Genomic DNA, 16,573 nt, shown 5'->3' on the forward strand with positions numbered 1-16,573 from the left:
TGCTGAATGGAGCTGTGTCATATATTGTAACTAGCTGTGCACCATGATCAGAAAGACCATTCTCAACGGGCTGAGCATTTATCTGGTTAAACTTATCTTGGTCTATAAAGAAGTTATCTATCAGTGAGCTGCTATCTTTTACCACCCGAGTAGGAAAATCAATAACGGGTCTCAAATTGAAAGAACCGAGTAATACCTCAAGGTCATTTTTCCTATTACCCTCTTTCAGAGAATCTACATTGAAGTCCCCACAAATAATAATTTGCTTTCCCCTGTCTGACAGATAGCACAACAAGGAGTCCAAATTTTTCAGAAATAGATGAAAATTTCCTGATGGGGACCTATATACAGTTACAATTATAAATGTGCCTTTATTTAATTTAAGCTCACAGGCACATGCTTCTATATGTTTCTCTACACAAAACTTTTTTGTTTCTATACTTTTTGCACAATGATAACTTTTAACATATATGGCAACTCCTCCTTTCTCCATATTTTCTCTCATTACATGTGCAGAGAGCTTATATCCACTTACATTTACCTTATCCATATTGACAGTACCCCACTCAGACCCCAAAACACAGTCATTCTCAACATTGTATATAATGACCTTTTGCTATCTGTTGCCAAAGTAAGGGGTGAACCAATCTGAGCTATGGTCCAACTTCTAGAGCAATATTTTGTGATCAACACAATCAAACGCATTAGTTAAATCAAAAAATATACCTAGTGTTCGAAAGCTTTTGTTTAACCCATCCAGTACCTCACAGAGAAAAAAGAATAGCATTTTCAGTCGTTAAACGACTTCTAAAGCCAAACTGCACATTTGATAGCAAATCATGTGCTATAAATGATCAATTATCCTTCATACACAGCCTTTTCAGTAACTTTAGCAAACACTGATGGCATAGAAATAGGTCTAAATCGTCTACATTACCACTTTTTCCCTTTTTATAAAGTGGATTTACTACTGAGTACTTCAGTCTTTCAGGAAACTGACAATTCCTGAAGGCAAAATTATAAATATGCCTAAATACAGGGCTAACATGTGCAGCACAGTACTTTAATATTCTGCTAGGCACTCCATCATAACCATGAGAGTCCTTAGTCTGTGATTTAATTATTGACTCAATCACCACGTTGTCTGTATTAAAGAGGAGTATTTCAGACATCGATCTCGGAAAGTTATATGATTCCCTGTGGAAACTAAATTTTTATTTAATTCACCAGCAATGCTGAGAAAATGATTGTTAAATACTGTACATATATCTGATTTATCAGTAACAGAAATATTTTTACTACGAACTGACTTTATATCTTCGTACTTGTACTGCTGACCAGACACTTCCTTCACAACTGACCACATGGTTTTAATTTTATCCTGTGAATTTGCTGCTCTATTGGCATACCTCATGCTGTTTGACTTCCTAATAACATTTTTAAGTACCTTATAATACTGTTTGTAATGGGCTACAGTATCTTGATTGTGACTGCCTTAAAATTTGTATATAATTCCCACTTTGTTCTACATGATATCCTTATCTCACTAGTCAGCCATCCGGGCTGCCTATTGCTGCTAGTACCCCGCTTAGAACGGTCTAGTGGAAAGCAGCTTTCAAAGAGCATGAAAATTGTGTTAAGTAAAGCATTATATTTATCATCTATTTTATTGGCACTATAAACATCCTGCCACTCTTGTTCCATGACAAAGTTTAAAAAACTGTCTATTGCTGTTGGTTTAACTTTCCTATGTAGTTTGTAATTAAATACGACATTGGTTTGTGTACAAAAACCTTTTAGTGTTAAAATTTGTGCATCATGGTCTGAAAGGCCATTCACCCTTTTACTAACAGAATGGCCATCTAGTAATGAAGAATGAATAAAAATATTGTCTATGGCTGTGCTACTGTTCCCCTGCACCCTAGTTGGAAGAAACACAGTCTGCATCAGATCATATGAATTTAGGAGATCTACCAACATCCTTTTTCTTGCACCATCATATACAAAATTTATATTGAAGTCACCACCTATAACTAATTTCTGGTACTTCCTACAAAGTGAGCCAAGAATCATTTCTAGCCTGAGCAGAAATGCTCTGAAGTCAGAGTTAGGAGACCTATAAACAACATCAATTAGAAGTTTGGTTTAACTAAATTCAACTGCCCCTGCACAACATTCAAATATCTGTTCAGTGCAGTGCTGTGATATGTCTATGGACTCAGATGGAATGCTGTTTTTTTATGTACATAGCCACTCCCCTACCCCGCAATGAACTCTTGAAGAACAGTCAGCTAATCTGTATCCTGGTAAAGGAAGCCTCTGAATTGTCAAATTATTTAAGTTGTGCTCCGACATACCAATAATTTCAGAGTCAACATCCATAAGCAGTTCACTAACTTTGTCTCTAATACCTCCTATATTTTGATGAAATGTGCTAATTCCTTCTCTACTTGGAAACTTGATGTCCTCTGAAGGTGAGCCCTTAGTAAAAGGGACTTCCTTCAAGCAGGTCAGTCTAAAAAAGTTGCAGCTCTAACACCAACAACTACAGGAATTTTTCCATGAGTGATCCCACCACCACCAACACCGTCACCTATAAGCTTTGCAATCTCCCCTTCCCATATCTATTGAGATGCAGGCTATGCCTAGTGAAACCCGGTCTACTGATAGACCCAAAGACCCAACTGGCATCAATGAAATGTGACCCATGCCCTCTGCAATTAGCGTCCTCTCGAGTCCCATGTTAGCGCACCTAATAGTCGCATTAAGATAAGGCTGATCACGAGGCTGAAACAGTTCCACAAAATACACATTAGTGCCACCAGTTTGAGTAGCTATCTTTACCACGTCACGACCTACGTCATATTCCCCATCCCTATCAATCATGTTCCCTGCTCCACTCACTATCAGTACCTGATCCTCCTTCGTAAAATTCCTGCATAGCTCTCCCCCCCCCCCCCCTCCAACACTTCCTGCAAGTGCTGGCCTACGCCTCTACTGTGCAAGCTACCTAGCAGCAGAACCTCCTTCTTTCTGTTAGACTTTGCAACTGACGTAGGTCTCCTAACTGCTGAGGACTGCTGCATGTTCCCAACATCTACAGCTACAAGAGGCTCCTCTCCACTCTGATAGTTGGTCAAATATATTGCATAAAGTCAAAGTATAACTGTCTGAATACCTCCTCCTCCTATCTGCCTTCTTGCCAACTGCCAGTTCCCATTCCCCATCACCCTTCACCCTCCTCAACGTATCTAGTTCCTTCTTTTCACATTGTAACTGCAACTGAAGGGCACAGATCTTACTCTCCTTCATTAGTATTCGAGGGGGACCGTGCAAGCACTTTGGTTGCCTTCTCATGAATAACATCTCACTCATGTTAACAAACTGCTTTTCTATTGAGACTGATTACATTGAAAAATAATTAAAGAAGTATTCTAAACTAATGTCATGATGGAGAAGCATATTATTTTCTCTATATCCGCATTTTCAGCTGTAGCAGCATGAACATTAGTGGCATGGGAAGCAGCCTTGAACTGTAACTAGGTCACAGTAACAATCTGCTCGACCGACAACGCCGCTGTCATTATTGCAATTCAGCAAACACTCTCACTTCTGCACCCCGCATCAGTGTGTCAACGACTTGAGACAAAGGAAGCTTGTGCAGTTTGACCTCAGTCATCGTCCTCTGCTCCAGAGGTTTCCAGGTGACACCAGAATTTAAACCTCCAGGCCCAGCCCGTCACTATCAGCACAGCTGTGCCCTACCATGACGTGCAGCCCATGTCAGTTATCATTGTACTTATGACATAACTACATTCGCCATCTCTAGTCCATGAGCTGGCCGGTGTGGCCGTACGGTTCTAGGCGCTTCGGTCTGGAACCGCGTGATCGCTACGGTCGCAGGTTCGAATCCTGCCTCGGGCATGGATGTGTGTGATGTCCTTAGGTTAGTTAGGTTTAAGTAGGACTAGGGGACTGATGACCACAGATGTTAGGTCCCATAGTGGTCAGAGCCATTCGAGCCATTCTAGTCCATGCGGCAGCGGCCATCGTCTGCCTGAGCCTCAACTGCTAGCTATCTGCTGCCACCTTCATGGTCCAAGCCACGCTGGGAGTTCCAGTCAGCCCAGTAACAGCCAATGCCTATCGCCAGTCTCTAGCTGGGAGTTCCATATTCGTCACCCAGGTAGTTCTGTTCGGCTCGCCTGCCTGTCACTGGATACCATCTGACTCACTGTCGCCTGCTGCTTACTTTCTGCCTGCTGCAGAGACTTTATTCTCCGTTCATGTATGTTTGTTAATAAAGAGTTTTGGCAACAGACTGGCTACCCACATCGTCTGCACCTCCACTCACGTCCAACAGGGAACTGCTCGCCCACACACCTTCTCGAAGAACAGCCCATTACGCTTGGTGTCAAAACAACTGTTGTAGGCTATAATGGTGGAGCAACAGAGGACAGAAACGAAGAGGATGCAGCAGCAGTGGCAGTCAGTGCAGGATTTCAAGAAAGTGCCGATTTTGGCCCTGACAGGTTGTATTTTTCCTTTGCTTTCGTTTCTCTTTAGGTGCGTTGCACGGTTTCAATAGTAGCAGTAACGAAAAATATCTGTCAATGAGCTCCAGAGGCAATGCAGCATTTGCTTAATGACGTTGTTAAACTGCAAGTAGGTAACATTAAATTACACTACTGGCCATTAAAATTGCTACACCAAGAAGAAATGCAGATGATAAACGGGTATTCATTGGACAAATATATTATACTAGAACTAACATGTGATTACATTTTCACGCAATTTGGGTGCATAAATCCTGAGAAATCAGTACTCAGAACAACCACCTCCGGCCGTAATAACGGCCTTGATACACCTGGGCATTGAGTCAAACAGAGCTAGAATGGCGTGTACAGGTGCAGCTGCCCATGCAGCTTCAACACGATACCACTGTTCATCAAGAGTAGTGACGCGTATTGTGACGAGCCAGTTGCTCGGCCACCATTGACCAGACGTTTTCAATTGATGAGAAATCTGGAGAATGTGCTGGCCAGGGCAGCAGTCGAACATTTTCTGTATCCAGAAAGGCCCGTACAGGACCTGCAACATGCGGTCGTGCATTATCCTGCTGAAATGTAGGGTTTCGCAGTGATAGAATGAAGGGTAGAGCCACGGGTCGTAACACATCAGAAATGTAACGTCCACTGTTCAAAGTGCCGTCAATGCGAACAAGAGGTGACCGAGGCGTGTAACAATGGCACCCCATACCATCACGCCAGGTGATACGCCAGTATGGCGATGACGAATACACGCTTCCAATGTCCGTTCACCGCGATGTCGTCAAACACGGATGCGACCATCATGATGCTGTAAACAAAACCTGGATTCATCCGAAAAAATGACGTTTTGCCATTCGTGCACCCAGGTTCGTCTTTGAGTACACCATCGCAAGCACTCCTGTCTGTGATGCTGCGTCAAGGGTACCCACAGCCATGGTCTCCGAGCTGATAGTCGTGCTGCTGCAAGCCGGCCGAAGTGGCTGTGCGGTTAAAGGCGCTGCAGTCTGGAACCGCAAGACCGCTACGGCCGCAGGTTCGAATCCTGCCTCGGGCATGGATGTTTGTGATGTCCTTAGGTTAGTTAGGTTTAACTAGTTCTAAGTTCTAGGGGACTAATGACCTCAGCAGTTGAGTCCCATAGTGCTCAGAGCCATTTGAACCATCGTGCTGCTGCAAACGTCGTCGAACTGTTCTTGCGAACGTCCCCATCTGTCCACTCAGGGATCGAGACGTGGCTGCACGATCCCTTACAGCCATGCGGATAAGAAGCCTGTCATCTCGACTGCTAGTGATACGAGGCCGTTGGGATCCAGCACGGCGTTCGGTATTGCCCTCCTGAACCCACCGATTCCATATTCTGCTAACAGTCATTGGATCTCGACCAACGCGAGCAGCAATGTCGCGATACGATAAACCGAAATCGCAATAGGCTACAATCCGACCTTTATCAAAGTCGGAAACGTGATGGTACGCATTTCTCCTCCTTACACGAGGCATCACAACAACGTTTCACCAGGTAACGCCGGTCAACTGCTGTTTGTGTATGAGAAATCGGTTGGAAACTTTCCTCATGTCAGCACGTTGTAGGTGTCGCCACCGGCGCCAACTTTGTGTGAATGCTCTGAAAAGCTAATCATTTTCATATCACGGCATCTTCTTCTTGTCGGTTAAATTTCGCGTCTGTAGCAAGTCATCTTCGTGTTCAAAATAATGTTCAAATGTGTCTGAAATCTTATGGGACTTAACTGCTAAGGTCATCAGTCCCTAAGCTTACACAGTACTTAACCTAAATTATCCTAAGGACAAACACACACACCCATGCCCGAAGGAGGACTCGAACCTTCACCGGCATCTTCGTGATGTAGCAATTTTAATGGCCAGTAGTGTACATGAGAAAATGGAGAAGATAGGGAAAAATAATGAATCTTTGCACAAGGAAATATGAAGGCTTTTCTGTAAGTAATGCAACACATTTTTCTTTCTGAAAGTAGGTTGGATTTATTCAGTCATTCAGTCATTGGATCTCGACCAACGCGAGCAGCAATGTCGCGATACGATAAACTGCAATCACGATAGGCTACAATCCGACCTTTATCAAAGTCGGAAACGTGATGGTACGCATTTCTCCTCCTTACACGAGGCATCACAACAACGTTTCACCAGGCAGGCACCTTTGTTATTCCCCAGCCGACCGCTGTGCCCGAGCGGCTCTAGGAGCTTCAGTCCGGAACCGCACTGCTGCTATGGTCGCAGGTTCGAATCCTGCCTCGGGCATGGATGTGTGTGATGTCCTTAGGTTAGTGAGGTTTAAGTAGTTCTACGTCTAGGGGGCTGATGACCTCAGGTGTTAACTCCCATGGTGCTTAGAGCCATTTGAACCATTTTGTTATTTCCTACTCTTTTGGCTAAAAAACCCTATTTTTCAACATAACATCTGTTCAGAGCGACAGCCCTAAGTCATCTTACTGGGAGGGCCTGTATGCTCTTGTGGTGCCACTCTACTAGTCGACATCAGGCCCAACATCTTACTGCAGTTGTGCAGCGAGGTGTTTGCTTGTGATCCATCGATCGCCTCGAAAGAGACTGCCCCAACACTGCAGGAGTCACAGCTGCGTGCGGCCCGGACATGGGAAAGGTTTGAGCGACCTTGTGATGATGACACGCTCCTTCACCAAGGACTCACTGTGTTTTCGTCCACTGCCAGGTCTCCGTAGACATTCTGGAGTATCTATGAACATCTGCAATGCTCTTACCACCAAAAGAAACTCTATGACACCTCTCTGCTTAGAACGCACCTCTGTTACAGACGCCATTATAAAGGCTACATATAGTGTCGCACCTGTCGGAACTTCAAGAAACCATAGGGGTTGAAGCACCGATATTCTGCATTTTTCAGCCGAAGCTGACCGAGAAAAAAAATATATTGCATAACTTATTTTACGCCCCTTGTAGATAATTTGGGTGGGTGAAAAAAGCAATGGTCGACTTCTAGAGTGTCTCCACCCATCCTTAATGCTGGTACCACTTCCGTAGAAGTCCCACTTTCAGGTAAGTCTGGGGAAGATGTTTTTCGTTCAAATGGTTCAAATGGGTCTGAGCACTATGGGACTTAACATCTGTGGTCATCAGTCCCCTAGAACGTAGAACTACTTAAACCTAACTAACCTAAGGACATCACACACATCCATGCCCGAGGCACGATTCGAACCTGCGACCGTAGCAGTCGCGCGGTTCCGGACTGAGCGTCCAGAACAGCTCGGCGAAGATGTTTTTGTCCTTGTTGACAATGTACAACCGAAAAGTTAGGGAACTGGAGCAGCGGGCAATTCTTAGGTGTCGCTCATTTAAAAGCAGGATGGGATGCTAGAACATTTAATATGCAATGAGAAGTTGAGGGATGCTTACTCCTTCATAGACTTTCAGGAACGGTTAGAGGGTCGTTAAAGAAGAAAGAATACTTCTAGGTATTGTCGTGAACAACTTAACTGAATAATGCGTAAACAAGTAGAATCGGTAGAAAATTTTGTAGACTGTATCGGAAAATTCAGTATTAAGACATCTGAATTGATGGATGATGATCGCGCCAGTAAGGCAATTCAGCGGGAAGCAGAACATCGGACGCTTGATGCCTTTTTCTGAGTCTGCTATCTGAAATGTCACGAAAAGTTCGCACAGAATTCCCAAAAACCTCGGCCAAAGCAGTGGCAGCTGTGACAGCAGTTGGCTAGGCCAAGAGAGAAGCGATCAGTTTTTAATACAAAAGTCATTATGTAATAGATGTGGCTCTCTAGATCATATTCAGCAGTTTTGTAGGAAGCAACAATGTCAAAGCTACAACCATGTGGACCAATCTGCACGTGGAATATGGAATCAGGGTAACACTCACTTATCTCCGTAGAATGGGGCAGTGGGTGGTGTAATCACTCCACAACATGTGTGACCATGGGACACCACTGTGCGAAATCGGTGGCAGATATTTGTCTATCCCACTATACGAAGGAAAGATTGGTTCAAATGGCTCTAAGCACTACGGGACTTAACAACTGAGGTCATCAGTCCCCTAGCCTTAGAAACTACTTAAACCTAACTGACCTAAGGAGATCACGCACATCCATGCCCGAGGCAGGATTCGAACCTGCGACCGTAGCAGCAGCGCGATTCCGGGCTGAAGCGCCTAGAACCGCTCAGCCACAACGGCCGGCGAAGGGAAGATTGTCTAAGGCTTTGTTTGATACAGGATCATAGTGTATTAGGTGTCGTGAGTTTGAACCTGTCACATTGTAGCCTAAATGGTGTGCATGGTAAAAGTGTTTATTCACTTCGTTCGGTACTGATGGTATTTCCGAGTGGGGAGGAGAGGCTTCCAGGTGTGTGTGAAAGTTCTCGGTGTCGTACGCATAAGATACGATGTCATTCTTGGGCTAGGCTTCCTAGTTAAACGTTACACCAAAGCAGTTTATAACAGTGCATGGTGGGGCTGGATGGGAGATCATTCCGTATTCACTTTACTACTGAAAGGACCGGACTGTTGCAAGGAATACCTGAGACATCAGGCAAGCCAATTAAAATATGTGCACACTATATTAGACTTGAATGCTTAAAGGTACAAGAAAGCTGCTTTGGATGAACGTAGGAGTTGACCTGCTAGTTAATACTTTGTGTCTAGTAGAGCTTTTACCATGGAATGACGAAGTGGGTCAGGCACAATGTTTCATGTACCATAGGGTAGACAATTTCGGTTCAGAAGAGGTGAGGTTATCAAGAGGTGCACTAATAGCTAAACTAGAAATGTCAGAGGAAGATGAGTTGAACAGGGATTTCAGTATAGAATACACAAATCTGGGACAGTCTTTCGATTTAACTACACTAAGGGGAAAGGTGTCGCATCTGAAAGAATGTGATAGGGTGGACATGGAGAGATTATAAGAGGAATATGTGGAATTATTTAACCCCCCTGGGCCGTTGCCGGCTACGCCACTGGTGCAGCACAGAATTCCCACTGGGAATGAGCTGCCTGTATGCGAAAAACCTTATTAGGTCCCACATTAACTACAACCACTGATGGAGGATGAGTTTGTTTGAGTGGCTATCCTCTACAGCAAGCACAGAAAATTTGTTTCGCAAATAACAACCGCCTTTTCTTGATGCATTGTATTTTATTTTTCTCAGGCGCGTTTCGCCTTTTTCACTTTAAGGCACCATCAGTTGGATCTATAATGATACAGTTTCGTTTTGACATGTGTTATTTATGGATCATAAAATAGTTCACGTCTCGTTTTTCTTATGTAAATAAGTGACCACTTACACTTCTTCGCGTTTGTGGTTCGCATCTGCATTTCCTCTCATCTGGTCGCGTGATGGAGGTCACTCTACAGCTGTATTTCCGAAACGCAGTAAAGGAACTAAAAGAAAAATTCGGAGTAGGAATTAAAATCCATGGAGAAGAAATAAAAACTTTAAGGTTTGCCGATGACATTTTAATTCTGTCAGAGACAGCAAAGGACCTGGAAGAGCAGCTGAACGGAATGGACAGTGTCTTGAAAGGAGGATATAAGATGAACATCAACAAAAGCAAAACGAGGATAATGGAATGTAGTCGAATTAAATCGGGTGATGCTGAGGGAATTAAATTAGGAAATGAGACACTTAAAGTAGTAGATGAGTTTTGCTATTTGGGGAGCAAATTAACTTATGGCTGTTGAAGTATGGAGGATACAAAATGTAGACCGGCAATGGCCTGGAAAGCGTTACTGAAGAAGAGAAATTTGTAACATCGAGTATAGATTTAAGTGTAAGGAAGTCTTTTCTGAAAGTAATTGTATGAAGTGTAGCCATGTATGGAAGTAAAACGTGGACGATAAATAGTTTAGACAAGAAGAGAATAGAAGCTTTCGAAATGTGATGCTACAGAAGAATGCTGAAGATTAGATGGGTAGATCACATAACTAATGAGGAGGTATTGACTAGAATTGTGGAGAAGAGAAATTTGTGGCACAACTTGACTAGAAAAAGGGATCGGTTGGTAGGACATATTCTGAGGGATCACCAATGTAGTATTGGATGGCAGCACGGAGGGTAAAAATCGTAGAGGGAGACCAAGAGATGAATACACTAAACAGATTCAGGGTGTAGGTTGCAGTAGGTACTGGGAAATGAAGAGGCTTGCTCAGGATAGAGTAGCATGGAGAGCTATATCAAACCAGTCTCTGGACTGAAGACCACAACAACAAAGCATGTTTTTAGGTTCGGAACCTTTTTTTAATGTCTTTTTCATCTTCTTTGCCCTTATTGCTGAGATGCACTATCAGTATTCTGTCATTAGTTACAGATATTTCCGATCAAATATTTGTAACTAGTCACACAGAAGACTGATAGTACATCTCAACAATAAGGGCAAAGAGGAAAAAGGGAGAGAAAAACGTTCGGAACGTAAAAACACGCTTGTTTCGGAAATAGAGCTGTAGAGCGAATCCAGCATGTGGTCAGATGAGAGGAGACGCAGATGCCAAACAAAAACGCGAATAAGTGTAAGTAATCAGTTATTTACATAAAAAACGAGACATGAACTGTTTTATAATCCACAAATAACACATATCAAAACGAAACTGGATTATTCTAGATCCCACTGATGATGCCTTAATGTGAAAAAGGCGAAACGCATCTGGGAGAAATAAAATGCGGTTTCTATTTACAAAACAAATAGCGATGGAGGAGTTTGTTGGTCAACAGCTCCCGGATGGAATTACGGAATAAAGTGCCGGTCGCTGGGCAGCATCTGTCATAATCGTTCCAAAGAAGTCATCAGATGGTAAGGAGGCTTATTAATTCTGCTGTGATTATAGAAATTTAAACTAATGGACAACACTATGCTGAACATTACACAAACACTAGACAACCCGACACGATGCCAATATTTTACCACTATGGATTTACAAAGCAGCCACCAACGATTAGAAACAGCACTAAAGGGCAGACCCAGAACAATGTTTTCGGTTACATTTGGTCACTATCAGTATCGTCGGAAGCCATTCGGTCTGAAAAATGCAGCAATGACTTTCCAATGCTAGTTAGATGGGGTGCTAGGGGGTCTGAACCGAAACAGTGCATAGCCTACCTATATGATACCATTCGTTTCTCCAAGGACGTCCAGGAGCAGGTGGTATATCTACGACAGATATTTGAATGCTTACATGCGGAACAACTGCCTGTTAATTTATCAAAGCGTCACTTCATATTACAGGAGGCTCGCTATTTCGGCTCTCGGATAAGCCAAGATGGTGCACGAACTGATCCAAGACTGGTATGAGCCATAAAGAATTTCCTTATGCCTACCACAGTGAAGGAATTACAGTCATATCTTGTGTCCACCAATTTTTACAGAAGATCATTCCAAAATTTGCAGAGGTTGCAAGACCCCTTATACATTTGTTAAACAAGGGAATAAAGTTTCAGTGGACTCCAGATTTTGAAGCAGCATTTGAGTGTCTGGAAGATTTATTGACCACTGCACCTTTCCTTGCTTTCCCTGGCTATCAAAAGCAGTTTATATTGTCATCTGACACGAGCAACGATGCTCTAGGCTGTGTTTTAAGTGCACAGATAGACGTGAGAGAAAATCTAACAAGTTATGCTTCTAGACAGCTCAATAACACAGAGAAGAACTATTCATCTACTAAAACAGAAATGTTCGTGTTAATTTTTGGCATCACCTATTTCCATTGTTATCTGTGTTGGAGGCGCTTTTAAGTCATAACGGATCACACTGCACTGAAATGGCTAATGCGACTAAAAGATCCAACCAGCCATTTCACCCACTGGACTTTACTGGTGAGCAGCTTCGATTTCAAGGTTGTACTTTGTCCAGGAGAACCTCGTGGTAATGCAGGCAGATTTTGTCACAAATTACGTGGCGGGAGAATGTATTGGAGTAACTGTGGAAGAATGGCGCAAAGCTCAGGCCACCAAACCAGTTTGTCAGCAACTTTCAAGGCAACTCGGCTTTGACGACGGAGTGCTGTTTAATACGATGTGGTTGCTGGATAGCTGTGCCTGCAAGTTTGCGAAATGAAGTACTGAGACAGGCCCACAATACCATATCAGCAAGGCATAGCGGATAACGTGTCATGGACTGCTGTATTGTGGAAAACTATTGGTGGGCAACGAGGAGACAATATGTAAAGCGTTATCTAAAGAACTACATTCCTTGCACTCAAACTGCAGAGATGAATCGTCAGCAAATCTCATTACAAAGATTAGTTGAGGCAGACAGATCATTTCAAATGACTAGAACTGACATCTTTGTCCCCTAAACACAAACACCAGCAGTCAATCAATGTGTATTGACCATTATTGATCACTTCTCACATTTATTAGTCATGAACACCATTCCAAATAAATAGGCAGAAACAGTGATGCAAGCTATGTTTAACCAATGATTACCGAAATTCAGAACACCAGAGACTGTAATTAATAAAAAAGTACTAATTTTATGTCTGAGTTAGCGAAGCAGTTGTGCTGAGTATTACAGATGATGAAGCCGGCCGGTGTGACCGAGCGGTTCTAGGCCCTTCAGTCTGAAACCACGCGACAGCTACAGTCGCAGGTTCGAATCCTGCCTCGGGCATGGATGTGTCTGATGTCCTTAGGTTAGTTAGGTTTAAGTAGTTCTAAGTTCAAGGGGACTGATGACCTCAGCAGTTAAGTCCCATAGTGCTCAGAGCCATTTGAACCATTTGAACAGACGATGAAGTTATAGACTAATGCACTACGCCCACAAGCGAACAGCAGAATTGAAAGAGTTCACAGGACAGCAACGAAAATGTTAAATTATTACGTAAATAGTAACCATAATGACTGGGATGCGCTACAACCGTTTGTCATGTCCACATACAACTCGAAAATCCACGCAAACACGGGTTAATCCCCCTATGATGTTGTTTTTGGCCAAAAAATGCCATCGTCTTTCGAATTACGCTAACCAACGCCAGAAGAAAATACATCCTCCGTTCGAAATTAAAGTATCTGGTTTCAGGTTAAAAAGACGAATACAAAGATTCTAGAACGGCAGGAAGGGACCCACAACAACTAAGCATAGCTGCCTAATTACCATATCGAGGCACTGGGTAAAGTTATCTAACACCTATGTGCCGAAAGGCAAAACTGAAAAGTTCCTTCTGCATTAGCAAGGATTATACCAGGTAGTCGAGATGACATCACCAGTTATCATCAAACTACAGCTCCCGACCCAAATCACAATGGTACAAGCAGGAACAATTCATCCATTTCAGGATGAACCAGAATCACCACCTAAGTTATCAAGGGCCATGCCACTCTGACCTCCGGGTCCCATCAGATCACCAGAGTTAAGCATGCCGTGGCAAGTATTTGGGTAGGTGAACATAAGGGTATGCCGAAAGCTGTTGGCAGCTCTGGCCTTCACCTTCACAGCAGAGGGACAGGAGGGGTTGTGGTGTAAGGTTCCCGATACGACAGTTCTGGGCACTACACATTGAAGTTTGAATAGTTTGGCTCGAGCCCCCGCGTGCTATGGCACGAAAAAATATATATTTGTTACACTCAGCTTAATTGAGAGGCCCAGAGATGTAGCTGGTCTCAATAGTTTGATTACGTTTTTCGTCACAGGGTGACAGCTCACACCTGTGGTAAACTCTTAGTTCTGTTTTTATCAATTTTTCTTTGGCATATAAATTCCTCCAAGCACGCCAACACGACCATATGCGCCCCTGCCAAACGTCCACTCGGGTTTTTCCAACGCCGCGTACATGCTAGCCGCTCGCCACGGCCCTGTAGCAACCGCCAGCCACGTGCTCTGCGGCGGGAAACCGCCGCTCTAATCTCCCGCCACAATTTGTACGCTCACACCGATCACCAGACAATTGCGCCAAAGCTCTGGATTACATTCCAAACGCTTCCACAGTGTCTCATGAAGTGAGGGGACATGACACTGTTGACTGTGTTCCATCCGTCAGGTGGAGACGTTAAGCTATTTGAGAGGAGTAGGCTATGCGCTAGCAATAGTTTCACCATCTCCCTTCTCTCGCCGTCATCCAACGCATACATTACACAACAGACTTTCACTTAAACAACATACAACGTTCCGAGTTCGTGGAGGAAACGTGCCCTTGGATGCGAAGGATAGAAAGCACCTTTCAAATGCAGGCAGCTGAACCTGCCCTTCAGGGTCTCACAGTTATTCTTGCCATATGACTTTTCTTTTCTTTACTGTCTAAGTTAGCGGTAGCTCCTTCTGAAGGGGAAAGGGAACTGGTTGGAGAAAATAAGAGAAAGAAAGGTGGAACAAAGCAAATGACACAGGATGTAGTTGTAGTTGATACAACACATCGACATGTCATAAGACCATGAGGTAACCTTGCACGCTAATCCTTTGTGTTTGTAATTAGTCATTAGCGATGTTTGTACTTCTTATGGTTATGCCTACATCTACATCTACTCTGCAAGCCACCGTAATGCGCGTGGTGGAGGGTACCCTGTACCACTACTAGTCATTTCCTTTCCTGTTCCACTCACAAACAGAGCGAGAGAGAAACAGTTGTCTATATGTCTCCATACGAGCACTAATTCCTCGTAACTTAGGCACAATATATGTTGGCGGCAGTAGAATCGTTCGAAAGGCAGCTTCAAAGGCCGGTTCTCTAAATTTTCTCAATAGTAACTAACTAAACTCCACCCCGACAGCTCATGAAGGCCCGAACGTACTGACTGGGCGCCGTGTCATCCTCTGTTCATAAACATCATCACTGGATGCGGATATGGAGGAGCATGTGGTCAGCACACCACTCTCCCGGCCGTATGTCAGTTTCCATTACCAGAGCCGCTACTTCTCAATCAAGTAGCTACTCAGTTTGCCTCACAAGGGCTGAGTGCACCCCGCTTGCCAGCAGCGCTCAGCAGACTGGATGGTCACCCATCCAAGTCCTAGCCCAGCCCGACAGTGCTTAACTTCAGTGATCTGAAGGGAACTGGTGTTACCACTGCAGCAAGGCCGTTGGCTTTCTCAATAGTATTCCCTGAAAAGAAGGTAGCCTTCCCTCCAGGATTCCCATTTGAGTTCCTGAAGCATTATCCGTAGTACTTACATGTTGTTCAAACCTAACAGTAAAAAATCCAGCAAACTGCCTCTGAACTGCTTCAATGTCTTCCTTTAGTCCAACCTGTATGGATCCTAAACACTCGAGCAGAACTCAAGAACAGGTCACACCAGCGACCTCTAAGCAGTCTCCTTTACAGATGAACCACACTTTACTAAAATTCGCCTTCCCTACCACAGTTCTCACATGCTGTTCCATTTCGTATCACTTTGCAACGTTATGTCCAGATATTTAAAAGACATGATTGTGTCAAGCAGGACTCTACTAATGCTGTATCCGAATATTATGCGTCTGTTCTTCCTACTCATTCCAATTAACTATTTTTTTTTAATTTTTACTTTTTTTTACCTTTATAGCTACGTAGGTTCCATCTAGAAATTTTGTTTAAGTCATCTTGTACCCTCGTATAATCACTCAACATCGACATCTTACCCTACATCACAGCATCATAAGCAAACAACCGCAGATTGCTGCCCACCATATCCGGCAAGTCACATATGTATCAAAAAAAGTTTTGCATAACCCCAGTTCCCAGAAGTCCTGAAGATATACGTTGACTGTGGAAATTGTATCACAGACACAGTCCCTTTGACTGTTCAGAGATGTCACTAAACCTGCCCAAAGACGTAAACAACCATGCATGAGCAACAGGTATTAGATAAAAGATAAAAGGGGCCGACAGGCGATCAGTTCCAGTCATTCCACCAGAAAGGAGGTACACGGCTCGTGTTGTCTGTAGTTCAACCATGCCTAGACGGTCAGTATTGTGGTTCGATCGCGTCCGCATTGTTACTTTGTGCCAGGAAGGGCTCTCAACAAGGGAAGAGTCCAGGCGTCTCAGAGTGAGCCAAAGCGATGTTGTTCGGCCATGGAGGAGATACAGAGAGACAACTG

General features: G+C 43.7%; 1 pseudogene; it reads right to left on the bottom strand.

Moving 5' to 3' along the window:
- Positions 1-15,463: 15,463 nt before the first annotated feature.
- Positions 15,464-15,581, bottom strand: LOC126476222 (5S ribosomal RNA; annotated as a pseudogene).
- Between the last annotated feature and the right edge of the window lie 992 nt (positions 15,582-16,573).

Source organism: Schistocerca serialis, chromosome 4 (assembly GCF_023864345.2).
Source record: "Schistocerca serialis cubense isolate TAMUIC-IGC-003099 chromosome 4, iqSchSeri2.2, whole genome shotgun sequence".
In the NCBI taxonomy this organism is placed as follows: Eukaryota; Metazoa; Arthropoda; class Insecta; order Orthoptera; family Acrididae; genus Schistocerca; species Schistocerca serialis.